Source organism: Canis aureus, chromosome 3 (genome assembly GCF_053574225.1).
Source record: "Canis aureus isolate CA01 chromosome 3, VMU_Caureus_v.1.0, whole genome shotgun sequence".
In the NCBI taxonomy this organism is placed as follows: domain Eukaryota; kingdom Metazoa; phylum Chordata; class Mammalia; order Carnivora; family Canidae; genus Canis; species Canis aureus.
Window position 1 is genome coordinate 25,437,444 of NC_135613.1, and position 12,609 is coordinate 25,450,052.

Here is a 12,609-nt window from a genome sequence, read left to right on the forward strand (position 1 = left end):
TGTGTTTAAGTAATAAACTCCACTATAGAACATAGTAAGTGCTTATAAATGTTGATAAAGTGTGATAGATAGTGTAGATAGTGTAGATAGATAGTGTAGATAAAGTGTGAATCTAGTATTCCTCATGAATCTAGGCTCTTCGGGGTTGACTCTGCCAACACACTGTGTCCAATTTTTATCTAGCATATTTTGAGGACATATACTATGTTGTCTCCTTTTTTTCCAAAAATATCTCTTATGAAAAAGCATTCCATGATGAAAAAAGAGCAACAGAGGATTGAGGGAGATCATTGAAGGAGGCACGGAAGGAAGGAACGGAAAGAAGGAAAGGAACATAGGGAGATGAATGTCCTCTCTGGAACTCAGAACTCTATTGCCCTTACCTCATCCAGTTTGCCCAAGAGTTATCCTTATCCTTTCCATCCACATACTCATAGCAGTTTCTCCCTTTGGTGATCTGAGTTTGAGAAAGAGAAATTAAAGACATTATGTGTGTGTATGTGTGTGTGTGTGTGTGTGTGTGTGTGTGTGTGTAGATAACAGGGAGTATTTTACTCTCCTGTGGTCAATGTTCTTTCAGCCTGCATGGGATCAATCCCTAGTGTGCTCCTTAGTCATCAACTACATATTTGGATCACTTTGTCAACCCAGAGCTGGGGTTCTGCAAGGGAGGAGCCTCCTATTGTGTCTGTAGTACTGTGTTCCTTCTTATCAACTCTGATCTTCAAGTAGGAGTTCCAGGTTCATGCAAAGTCCACTCAGTACATAGAGCTAACCATGTTATCCCCATCCACATAGAAGGTGATGTCTTACCACTCCACAGGAGGGATGTGGGAGGCCAAAGGATGGGGGAAGAGGTAGATTATTCTCAACAAACAGGAGTATCTGCTGTTGGCTGCCTCTTCATCTTCTGTGATTTGGCCCTCATAGGGGCCAAAGTGTAGACCCAATGGCAGATCGGATGCCTAGTTCCATACTCCAAGCCCAGCCTGAGGGATGCTTGATATGCTTGATGTTCTGATTCTCAGACCAGGGGCAGAGTGAGGGCTGAGTGATTGGGTTGTCCCTTGTCCACTTCACTGTCCTTTACAAATGTAGGGGGCCCATGAACAGTACAACTGTCAATGAAGAAGGTCTGTCACTTCTCACAATCTGGAGGTGAGAGCAACAGGGATTAGGAAAGGGCTAGTACATGTTCTTGGACCTAAGTAGCTTCAGAAAGAAACACTCACTCAGCCTGTACTAGTCACTAGAGGAATGGAATGATTTGGGGACCCAGTGACAAGACGAAGTTACTGTATCAGGAGAGAACAATTTTCTTTGAGAGTGGGCCAAGGTGGTCACTTACAGAGGTAGTCATCATCCTGGGGCTCGCTGACCTCTTGGTATGCAAGGCCCTTTCTTTCTTGTAGGCTATACATCTTTACTTCAACATCCTTTCTCCTGAGTTCTGAGTTGGAAAAGAGTACGTGAGTGAGGTTGGTGGGATCTGGAGTGTTACTCCCTGTTTTGTCAGAAAACATGAAATATCCAATAAATTATGACTTGTCCTTCTATATACTCTGTTCCCTGCCCTCCCCAAACTGTTCAGAGAGTAAGACTCCATATTGACTATAGATGGATAACTCCTTTTAGTTTCTTCCCATTATCAGGTTAATCTTGCAATCTTTCCTCTTAGAAAATGGTTCATTCACTTATTTTTTCATTCTGTAAATATTTTTGAGGGCACATTATGTGTTAAGCATTGAACATGGGCCTGGGCATTCACCACCAAGAAAGTATGGTCTTTATTATCACTGAGGGATTGGACAACGTGCATATGTCAATTATTTTATGTTTAATTTAATGCTTTCAAGCAATACATGAACTATGTATCCTTATCTTCAGTTTACAGATCAGCATTCAGGAGCCCAGATAATTTATAAGATTTGTCCAAGACCTCAATGTTAACTACCAGATCTCAGGTTAGTCTAGCTTAAACCCAGGCCTAGCCAAAGTCTATTCCATATACCTACATTGTATTCATTAACCTTCTGGAGGACTTGGAGGGACTAAAGTCCTTATATTATTTTTTTCTTACCCAATTTTTGTCTGGAGTGATGTCCAGAGGTACTTGCTTTTCCAGGAAGGGACATTGATTTCTGCCCCTGCTCTGGGCTACTCGTGTTCAGCAACTTGGCTGTTTCTGACAATTCCTTCAAACTAGATTTGTTACTTAATGGCACCCTGGGTATTCCCTTTAATATGAGAGTCACATATTAAAAGAGAACATACATTTTTTTAGTCCTTTAAGGCTTATGATGTGTTTCCATGTGCACAACTTTAGTTAATACCTCAACAACTCTTGGCAATATCTGGGGAGTCTGAATACTAGAGGGAAAAGAAAGGGCATATGTGGGTATTGAATTAAAGACTAGAACTCCTGGTTTAAGGCTCTCTCCTTTTAAATTTCTCAAATTGCTCCATAAAAGTGAGAGTGAGGAAGAGAGATTTCTTGGGAAGACTAGTTGGAGAATCAACAAGGTCTATGAAACAAGACAGTGAGGGCTCGTGGAGGAAAAGAGAGGATCTTCTATAAACTAGTGGACATATGGGCAGCCCGGGTGGCTCAGCGGTTTAGCGCCACCTTTAGCTCAGGGCGTGATCCGGGAGACCCGGGACCAAGTCCTGCACTGGGCTCCCTGCATGGAGTCTGCTTCTCCCTCTGCCTATGTCTCTGCCTCTCTCTCTGTGTGTCTCTCATGAATAAATAAATAAAATCTTTAGAAAAAAAAACTAGTGGACATTTGATGGAGAAGGAAATGTAGGCAAATGGAGGGAACAGTATACATCTGGAAAATGAAGTGATAGAATGGAGAGAAAGGGAAGGAAACAAAAAGATTGGCAGAAATGTAAGTAATAATAATAATATAATAATAATATAATAATAACAATAATAATAAAGGCTGCTAAAGTTGCCACCTGCCATACCCAGGAGAAAATATTTGGACTTAGATTAGCTGGTTCCTGTCAATTCTGTTTGAATAAGCTAGCTCTCTTCTGTTTCCTGATCCATAAATTGGTATACGTACTAATTCTTAATGTTACAGTGAACAGAAAACATTTTAGTAATTATCAAATTGTTTTGTGAGCTATTTAATATAGTATGAATGTGAGATTACAGTCCTGATATCAATTTACTCCTTCAATTGTCCTCATGTTTAAAATCTAAATCACAGTTGTTACTTTGAGCATTCTTTGATCTTTTTACTTCTAATTTAATCTGCAAATGTGGAATTGCTCATGCAGAAAATGTTTAGGGGCTCCCTCTGGGGGGGGGGTGGTTCTGAAGAGAAAGAGACTGCAGTGCAGAGGCAGGCTACACAAATGATTCTGAACAACATGAGAGCTGCCTAATAAGAGCTCAGAGGAAGGAGCTGTTGCTTCCTCCTACAAGTAAGAAGATTTTAAGTCAGTTTCAGATACCTATCTGGAGTTTCTAATGAATATTATGTAACCTCTGAAATCTTTAAGTCATTTTATTAATTATTTCTCAATCATCAAACCTGAAGCTACTCAGGGCTGGGAGATGGTTCCTCTTATTAGAATGGGAAGCTCTGAGGGTGGGGAGCCTATCTCCTTCATCTGGGACCATCCAGTGTATGAATTGCTAGTATATTGGTAAGTTTCTCTTACTTAGAGGATCTTAGCTCATCTCTCAGTTTAGCATAAATAGAAAAGAATTGAGGTTGAAATCATCAAATGAATTATGTAAATTGTATAAAACTCTGAAAGTTTTAATGAGCTTGTAAGTGATTTAGAAAAGGAAATTGGGATTAGATTGCACTACCACTGGTACTGAGATCTCAGGTATATAATCAAACATATCTTTGCCTCAATTTCCTCATCTATAAATGGTGATATTTATAGTACCCATCTCATAGGGCTGTTGTAAGGTTTAAGTAAGTTTATTTAAATGCTTAAAGTCTGAAATACAGTGAAAATAAAACAAGTCGTAGCTAATATTGTTGCTGTTCTTACTAGCTATTTAACTGATGATGATATTGGATATTGTGCTAAAAAGATCAGGAAAGGAAGGCATCAGTTCCTGGGATACTCTGTATATTCTCCTACTCTTACCAGTGTTTAAATCCATGAAAAAGTTTTTCTTGTCAACAGGATTTGGAAAATACTCACCTTCTGGTGTTTACTCTGCTCCATTCTGAATGCCACCCAAGAAGGTTTGACTATAAAGTGATGAGAAATCAGTGTTTTGGTTGGTAAATGTTTCCAAATTCCAGAGGCTCTCACTAGAGACACAGAATTCTTAACTAGGGAGTGACGAGTACATGGATTATAAAAGGGTGATTGGAAAACAGTTTCTGATGTATCATCAAAGCCTATGCTGCTATTGATGGCATGAACTAACTGTCCTAAAATGTTAAAGAAGATAAGCAAAATCTCATTTATGCTTCATCCTATGTTCATAAGTTATCTATTGTGCCTATTAAAATATGTATCTATTGACTGAACTTCCATGGCAAAATTGCTCTGCAAACTGTGAATAGAAAAAACTACCTCATAATAATAAAAAAGTCTATCTCCAACATTATACTCTGCAGTTAAAAACTGAAAGCTTGGGATCCCTGGGTGGCGCAGCGGTTTAGCGCCTGCCTTTGGCCCAGGGCGCTCGATCCTGGAGACCCGGGATCGAATCCCACGCCGGGCTTCCGGTGCATGGAGACTGCTTCTCCCTCTGCCTGTGTCTCTGCCTCTCTCTCTGTGTGACTATCATAAATAAATAAAAATTAAAAAAAAAACTGAAAGCTTTTCTTCTAAGATCAAGAACAAAGCAAGGATGCCCAATCCTACTACTTCTATTCAACATAGTACTGGAAGTCCTAGCCAGGGCATTAGACACCACCTGCTGCTGTCCCCCACCCCCGCCCCTGACCCCGGACACACACACAAAAAAGCCGGGGGGGGGGGAAATAAAGGGCATCTGATTTGGAAATAAGTAAAATTATGCTTATTCACAGATGACATCATCTTTTATGTGGAAAATCCTAAAGATTCCACAAAAACACCTGGTAGAACTAACAAATGAATTCAGCAAAGTTGTAGGATACAGAGCTGACACTAAAAAATTAGTTACATGTGGGGCGCCTGGGTGCCTCAGTTGGTTGAGTGTCTGACTCTTGGTTTCAACTCTAGTTGTGATCTTAGGTTTGTGGGATCAAGCTCCACCTACGTTGGAGTCTGCTTAAGATTCTCTGCCTCTCCTTGTCCATCTGCCCATCCCCACACTTGTGATCTCTCTCTCTCTAAAAAATAAATAAATAAAATCTTTTAAAATTTAGTTGTGTTTGTATGTACCAATAGTAAAGTATCCAAAAAGGAAATTAAGAAAACAGCCCTATTTATAATAGCACTAAGAGGAATGAAATTATTAGAAGCAAACTTAACCAAGGAGGTGTAACATTTGTACACTGAAAACTACAAAACATTGCTGAAAGACTTTAAAGAAGACACAAGTAAATGGAAACACATCCCATATTCATGGATTGGGAGTCTTAATATCATTAAGATGTCCTTCCTGCAAAGCTATATACAGATTTAATGCAATTCTTATCATAACCCAATGGTATTTTTTTTGGCAGAAATAGAAAAAGCCATCCTAAAGTTAATATGAGATCTCAGAGGACCCTAAATAGCCAAAACAATCTTGAGAAAGAAGAACAAAGCTGGAGGCTTCACACTTTCTGATTTCAAAACATATTACAAAGCTACAGTAATCAAAACAGTATATTATTGGCATAAAGACAGACATATAATCAGTAGAACAGAATAGAAAGACCATGTAGTTTAATAATCTTCATAAAGGATGCCAAGACTACGCAATGGGGAAAGGACAATCTTTTCAACAAATGGTGCTGGGAAAATCAAACATCCAGATGTAAAAGAATGAAGATGGCTTGAAAAAGAAAAGCAAATTTGGAGGCATCACAATTCTGGACTTCAAATTCTATTATAAAGCTCTAGTGATTAAGACAGTATGGTATTAGCACAAACATAGATACATAGATCAATGGAACAGAACAGAGAACCCAGAAATAAATGCATAACTATATGGTCAATTAGTCTTCAACCAAGCCAGAAAGAATATCCAATGGGAAAATGACAGTCTTTTCCACAAATGGTGTTGGTAAAACTGGACAGCAACATGCAAGAGAATGAAACTGGACCACTTCCTTACATGAAACACAAAAATGAAATAAAAATGGATTAAAGACCTAAATGTGAGACTTGACACCTTAAAAATCCTGGAGCAAAGCACATGCCATAGCCTCTTTGACATCAGCCATAGTAACTTCTTTCTAGGTATGTCTCCTCCTCCTGGGGCTTCTGGGTATCTCAGTGGGTTGAGCGTCTGCCTTTGGCTCAGGTCATGGTCCCTGGGTCCTGGGATTGAGCCCCACATCGACCCCACATCAACCCCACATTGAGTACCCCGCTCTGTGGGGAGCCTGCTTCTCCCTCTCCCTCTACCTGCCACATGCCCAGCTTGTTCTCTCTCTCTCTCTGTCAATAAATAAATAAATAAATAAATAAATAAATAAATAAATAAATAAAATCTTTAAAAAATAGATATGTATGTTTCCATAGGCAAGGGAAAGAAGAACAGAGCTGGACACAGCACTTTCCCATTTCAAACTATGTTACAGAGCTACAGAATTAAAACAGTGTGGTTTGAGGGTACCTGGCTGGCTCAGTAAGTTAAGCATCTGACTCTTGATCTCAGGGTCATGAGTTCAAGCCCTATGTTGGGCTAAAGACAGGGTGTGGAGCCTACTTAAAAAAAACAAACCCACAACAGTGTGGTTCTGGTGTAAGCTGATGGAGCAGAAGAGAGAGCCCAGAAGGAAATGCAATCTGATATGGTCAACTGATCTTTTTTAAAATTTAATTTTATTTAAATTCAGCTAAGTAACATATAGTGTATTATTGGTTTCAGAGGTAGAATTCAGTGATTCATCAGTTGCATATAACATCCAGTGCTCATTATATCACGTGCTCTCCTTCATGCCCATCACCCAGAATTATTAATATTTGCATATAAATTTAGAAATGTGTTCAGATTTGCAATAATTTTTACCTACATTTAAGATAAAGAAGGAACAGTAAGAAATAAACAAGATCTCAAAATACCTAGAAGATTATTGTCCTGAGAACTGTTGAACATATAGGTGACTTGAGGTTTGAATTGAAGATTGAAAGAAGAAAGGGGCAGGGGTGCCTGGGTGGCTCAGTCGGTTAAGCGTCTGCCTTCAGGTCAGCCCGAATCGGACTCTCTGCTCAGTGAAGCACCTGCTTTTCCCTCTCCCTCTGCCTGCCACTCTGCCTACCTGTGCTCTCTCTCAGTGTCAAACAACTAAATAAAATTAAAAAAAGAAGGAAAGAAAGAAAGAAAGAAAGAAAGAAAGAAAGAAAGAAAGAAAGAAGAGAAAGAAAGAGGGCAAAGAGGTCAACACCCAAGAACTAAGTATCTTCCATGGGCAGAGAAAATAAGACACCTTGTCATAATTGCACCTTATTACAGTGGGCTACATGCTCAGCTTATAGCATAGTAGAATAATGTAGATCAGATCTAGTATGTGGTTAGGAAATAAGGTATAGGGATGCCTGGGTGGCTCAGAGGTTGAGTGTCTGCCTTCAGTTCAGGGCTTGATCCCAGGTCTGGGGATCGAGTCCCACATCAGGCTCCCTGCATGGAGCCTGCTTCTCCCTCTGCTTATGTCTCTGCCTCTCTCTCTCTGTGTCTCTCATGAATAAATAAATAAAATATTTAAAGAAAAAAGGAAATAAGGTATAGATTCAGATTTGGGCTTAGGGTCAGGGTCTGGGGTTAGGGGTTTGGGGTCAGTTAAGTTTAAACTTAACTCAGGGTTAAGTTTAAAACACAACTGGCTTTCTTCCCCTCCCCCCTCCCGGGGCCTCCAGGGTGAACAGGACTTGCCCAGGGTCACATGCGAGTCCAGGATTGAGCTGAAGCGTTGGTTTTCTGCCTTTCGGTTCTGGGCTCTAAGAGAAGAGTGAAATGTCTACATGGTCACTATTTCATATCCAACTCAACGCCAGTCAAGGGTTGTAGAGGGTGTCAGAAGCATGCTCTTTCCACTCTCCCACCTGGGAAGAGTGCTGGTGGCACCATTCTGCCTGGGTAGTTCCAGGTGCCTGTACAGCCCTGACCCCTGAGGGCACTCAGTAGACACATGTGCATTTATACAGGACTGTGTGCATGGGCCCAGCAGTCCCTATGTGCACCCTTCTTGCAGGCTTGAGGCCTTCCTAGCACCCTTCACTTGAATGTACTGCAGTTTGCTTATTATGGATTCATCTGTTGAAGGACATCCTGATCTTAGGTTTTTAGCTATGATGAATAGAGCTACTGTACATAATCACATGCTAGTTTTTGTGTGGAAACAGTTTTTCAAAGCTGTTGTCTAAATACTAGAAATGTGATTATTGGACCCTAAGATGAGATTTATTTAGCCTTGGAAAAAACTTCCAGACTGTCTTCCAAAGCAGCCATATATACATCCCCCACACGAAGGAGCGTTTCTGTCATATGGCACCCTCCAGCAACTGGCATTCTCATTTTTTTGACTTTAGCATTTCTAATAAGTATGTAGCAGTACCCCACTGTTGTTCACATTGGTGAGTTCATAATGATAGAGGATGTAGAGCATACTTTTGTAGGCTTATTTATTAACTCTACATCTTCTTTGTCCAGATGTCTGTTCAGATATTCACCCATTGTTAATTACGTTGTGTTTTTAATGTTGAGTTCTGAGAGTTTTTTGTATAGATTGGATAAAAATCAAATAGTTTGAATATCAGGTGTGTGTTTTGCAAAGATTTTATTATAGTTTGTGAGTTGTCTTTGAGTTCTCTGGGCGAAATCTTTCCCAGAGTAGAAGTTTTTAACTTTATTAAGTTCACATTATCAGTTTTTTTTCTTCTCTGGATCAGTGTTTGATGTTGTGGTTAAAACGCATCCCCAAACTCAAAGTCATGTAGATTTTCTTCTTTGTCTTCTTTTTGATTTTTGATAGCTGCGTGTTTTAAATTTATGTAAATATTGAGTGAATTTTTGTGGAAGTTGTAAAAATTTTGTCCACATTTCACTTCATATCATATGGTTTCCAATTTATTGTTCCTTAAGTATTTTTGGAGAAGCTGGGATATTGTACTCCATTTCAGTGAGAAATTTCCAAGGCTTATTAGGGACCCTGGAAGGAGGCAGGCGCCTCCACGGAGCGAGCGCACCGCAGCCCGGGCTTCCTGCAGCGCCTGAACTGCCCGCAGGGGGCGCCCGAGCCCAGCTCCCGGAGGATCCGGGCACGCGTGCGCAGTCGGGCTTGTCCGCCTGCAGCAACGGGAGCCCGCCTTGAGGAGGCTTCGGGAAGATGTGGGGCGGCGAGCACGCTGACAGGAGCCCCGGCCTCCTCAGGACCCGCTGCGAGGCTTCGAGAGGGCGTGGAGCCCTGTCCACACAACAGGAGCCCGGGCTCCTCAGGCCGCTTCGAGGCTTCCGGAGGACGTGGGGCGCATCCACAGAACAAGAGCCCGGCTTTCCTCAGGACCCCCCGTGAGGATTCGGGAGGACGTGGGGCAGCGTCCACGCCGACAGGAGCCCTGCCTCACAGGACCCACGGTGGAAGAGGTGGGTTAGGATTAGGGTTACGGGTTAGAACTTGGGGAAGTCATAAGGGTTAGAACACGGGTTAGGGTTAGGGTACCCGATAGGGTATGGGTTAGGGTAAGCGTTAGGGTTAGGGTACCTGTAGGGGTTAGGGTACGGATAGGGGCTAGGGTTAAGGGTTAGGATTTAGGGGTTAGGGTTTGGGTTTAGGGTTAGGTTAGGTTAGGTTAGGGGTAGGGTTTGGGTTAGGGTTAGGTGAGGGTGAGGGTTAGGGGTTAGGGATAGGATTAGGGGTTAGGGTTAGGTTTAGGGATTAGGGAATAAGGGTTAGAGTTTGTGGTTGAGTTTAGGGTTAGGGTTAGTGTTTATGGTTTGGGTTAGGGGTGAGGGGTTAGGGTTTAGGAGTGAGGTGTTAGGGTTAAGGTTATGGTTATGGTTCAGAAGCTCGGATGTTCCAATATGCTGGCATTGGGCAAACCTCCTGGCAGGGCTGAGTTGAGGGCAAACCTTAGCGTGAGGCTGAGGTGCAGGGCTCCGGTGCAGAGTGTGCTGAACTTGGGACTCCTCTCATCAGGCCCTCTAGATTGTTTGAGCTCTATCTATGTGCTGCTTTCCCAAATGGCACCATATCAATCTGGGTTAGAGGTTTAAGGTTAAGGCCTTGGATCTTGCAAGATCCTATCTGCCTACACAGTAGAGACCTTCCAGGAGGGCTGAATTGAGGGCAAGGCTCACTGTGAGGCTCAGCGTCAGAGTTGATGTGCAGGGGCCGTTGAACGTGTTTACAGGGGATAGGAGGTCCTTCTGATATTTCACGCTGTAATCATCTGGAATTCCAAAAGGCACAATTTCATTCTGGGTGCATGGCCGAGCTTTCTGGTGTCACTCACTTGTCCTCAGTCTCCTGGAATTCAGAGCCAGGATGAGGCCTGCGTCAGGCCAGAACCCAATCTAGGGTTAGGGTTAGAGCCCAGGAGTTTGGAAAGTCTTATCTGCCCGCATTGCGGAGACCTCCCAGGAGGATTGAGTGGAGGGCAAGTCTTAGCCTGAGGCTGAGGTGCACGGTTTGCGCACAGCGGGGCGCTGAGCTTGGGACTGGTCTCAGAAGGCCCTTCAGATTGTTGGCTCTCGCTATGTGACATTCTGCTAAATAGCACCCTATCAATCTGTGTGGGTGGCCAAGCTTTCTTTGTCACACATGTGCCTAAAATCCCTTGGGATTTAGAGCCAGGCTCTGGGGCTGGTTGGGCACACACCCAAACTAGGGTTAGGGTTAAGGCCCAGGAGCTTTAAGGTCCTATCTGCCTGTATGGTGGAGACCTCCCTGGAGGACTGAGTTGAAAGTGAGGCTCAGGTGCTCAGCTGGTGTGCAGGAGGGCGTTGAAATTTACCTGGACTCAGGGAGGCCTTTGTCTGTCTCAGGCTCCTTTTATCTGCCCCTCATATAAATGGCACTTTTGCCTCCTGGGGTGTCAGCCGTGCTTTTTGCTGTTGCTCACTAGCCTCCATCCATCAAAGTTCAGAACCAGTCTCTGGGACATGGTCAGGGCAGAAACCCAAAATAGGATTAGGGTTAGTGCCCAGGAGTTTGGACAGTCCTATCTGCCCACATGATGGAGACCTCGTGGGAGACCTGAGTTGAGGGCACAGCTCAGCATGCGGCTCAGCCTCAGGGCTGATGTGCAGGGAGCCGTTGAACATGTTGACTGGGCTTAGGAGACCTTTCTGAGTTTTCACCCTGTAATCATCTGCTGGCATTCCAAATCGCATATTTTCATCTGGGTATATGACCCAGCTATCTGGTGTCACTCTCGTGTCATCAATCCCTCAGGATTTAGAGCGAAGCTCTGGGGTTCGTTTGGGTATGTACCTAAACTAGGGTTAGGTTTAAGGCCCAGGAGCTTGGAAGGTCCTACCTTCCTACATGGTGGAGACCTCCCGGGAGTGCTGAGTTGAGGGTGAGGCTCAGAGTGAGGCTTAGCCTCAGAGCTAATGCACAGGGTGCCGTTGAACATGTTGATTGGGCTTAAGAGGCCCTTCTGATTTTTCAGGCTAGAATCATCTGCTGGAATTCCAAATCAGAGAATTTTATCTGGGTGTATGGTGCAGCTTTCTGGTGTCACTCACATGTCCTCAATCCCTTGGCATTTGGAACCAGGCTTGGGGCCTAAGTTGAGACAGAACCCAATCTAAGGTTAGGGCTAGGGACCAGGAGCTCAGACCTTCTAATCTGCCAGTATTGGGCATTCTGGCAGGGCTGAGTGGAGGGCAAGGCATAGCACAGCAACCCCACACACAGACGTTCATGGTAGCTGTCTTCATGACTGCCTGGACTTGGAGGTGACCAACTGAGAAGTCCTTCAGGAGGTGAACGACTCCCTAGGCCCAGGTACATCCGGGCCACAGAATGTTTTTCGAAGGCGTTGAAAAGAAACGAGGGAGCTACAGAGCCCTGGGGAGCCAGGCATGGGGACCTTCCCCACGTGGGTCTTCCTGACTGAAAGACGCCAATCTGAAAAGGTGACTCCGTAGGTAGATAAGTCACAGTTCTGACTCTGTGTGACCTTCTGGAGAAGGCCAGTCTCTGGAGAGGGTGACAAGATCTGCAGGGCTGGAGAGCAGAGTCTAGAACTGTGGCAGATAGCATCGTGGCTGGACCAGTGTCTAGAGAGGGTTTCTCCCCATCTTTGGGCAAGTTTTAGCAGAAGGGAGTACAGCGAGCACTGTAGTCCACGGAGGCATCGTGTGATTCCAAAAAAATCTTGAGGAAATGTATTGCAAGCAACAGGAGTAGCTGTTGGTTCAGGCTCTGAAGGGAAGGGTGGAGAGATTCAACCAAGGGACATAAAAGTTGGAGATAAATGTCATCTCCCAGAATACGGAGGCATCGAAGTATTCTAGATGACACAGATCATTTCTGACTT

General features: G+C 43.4%; 1 long non-coding RNA gene across 5 annotated transcripts in view; it reads left to right on the forward strand.

Annotated features, from left to right (window-relative positions):
* LOC144310377 (uncharacterized) overlaps positions 1 to 12,609 on the forward strand; it is a 33,801-nt gene that overhangs the window by 12,527 nt on the left and 8,665 nt on the right. The gene's annotated exons all lie outside the window — the stretch shown is intronic.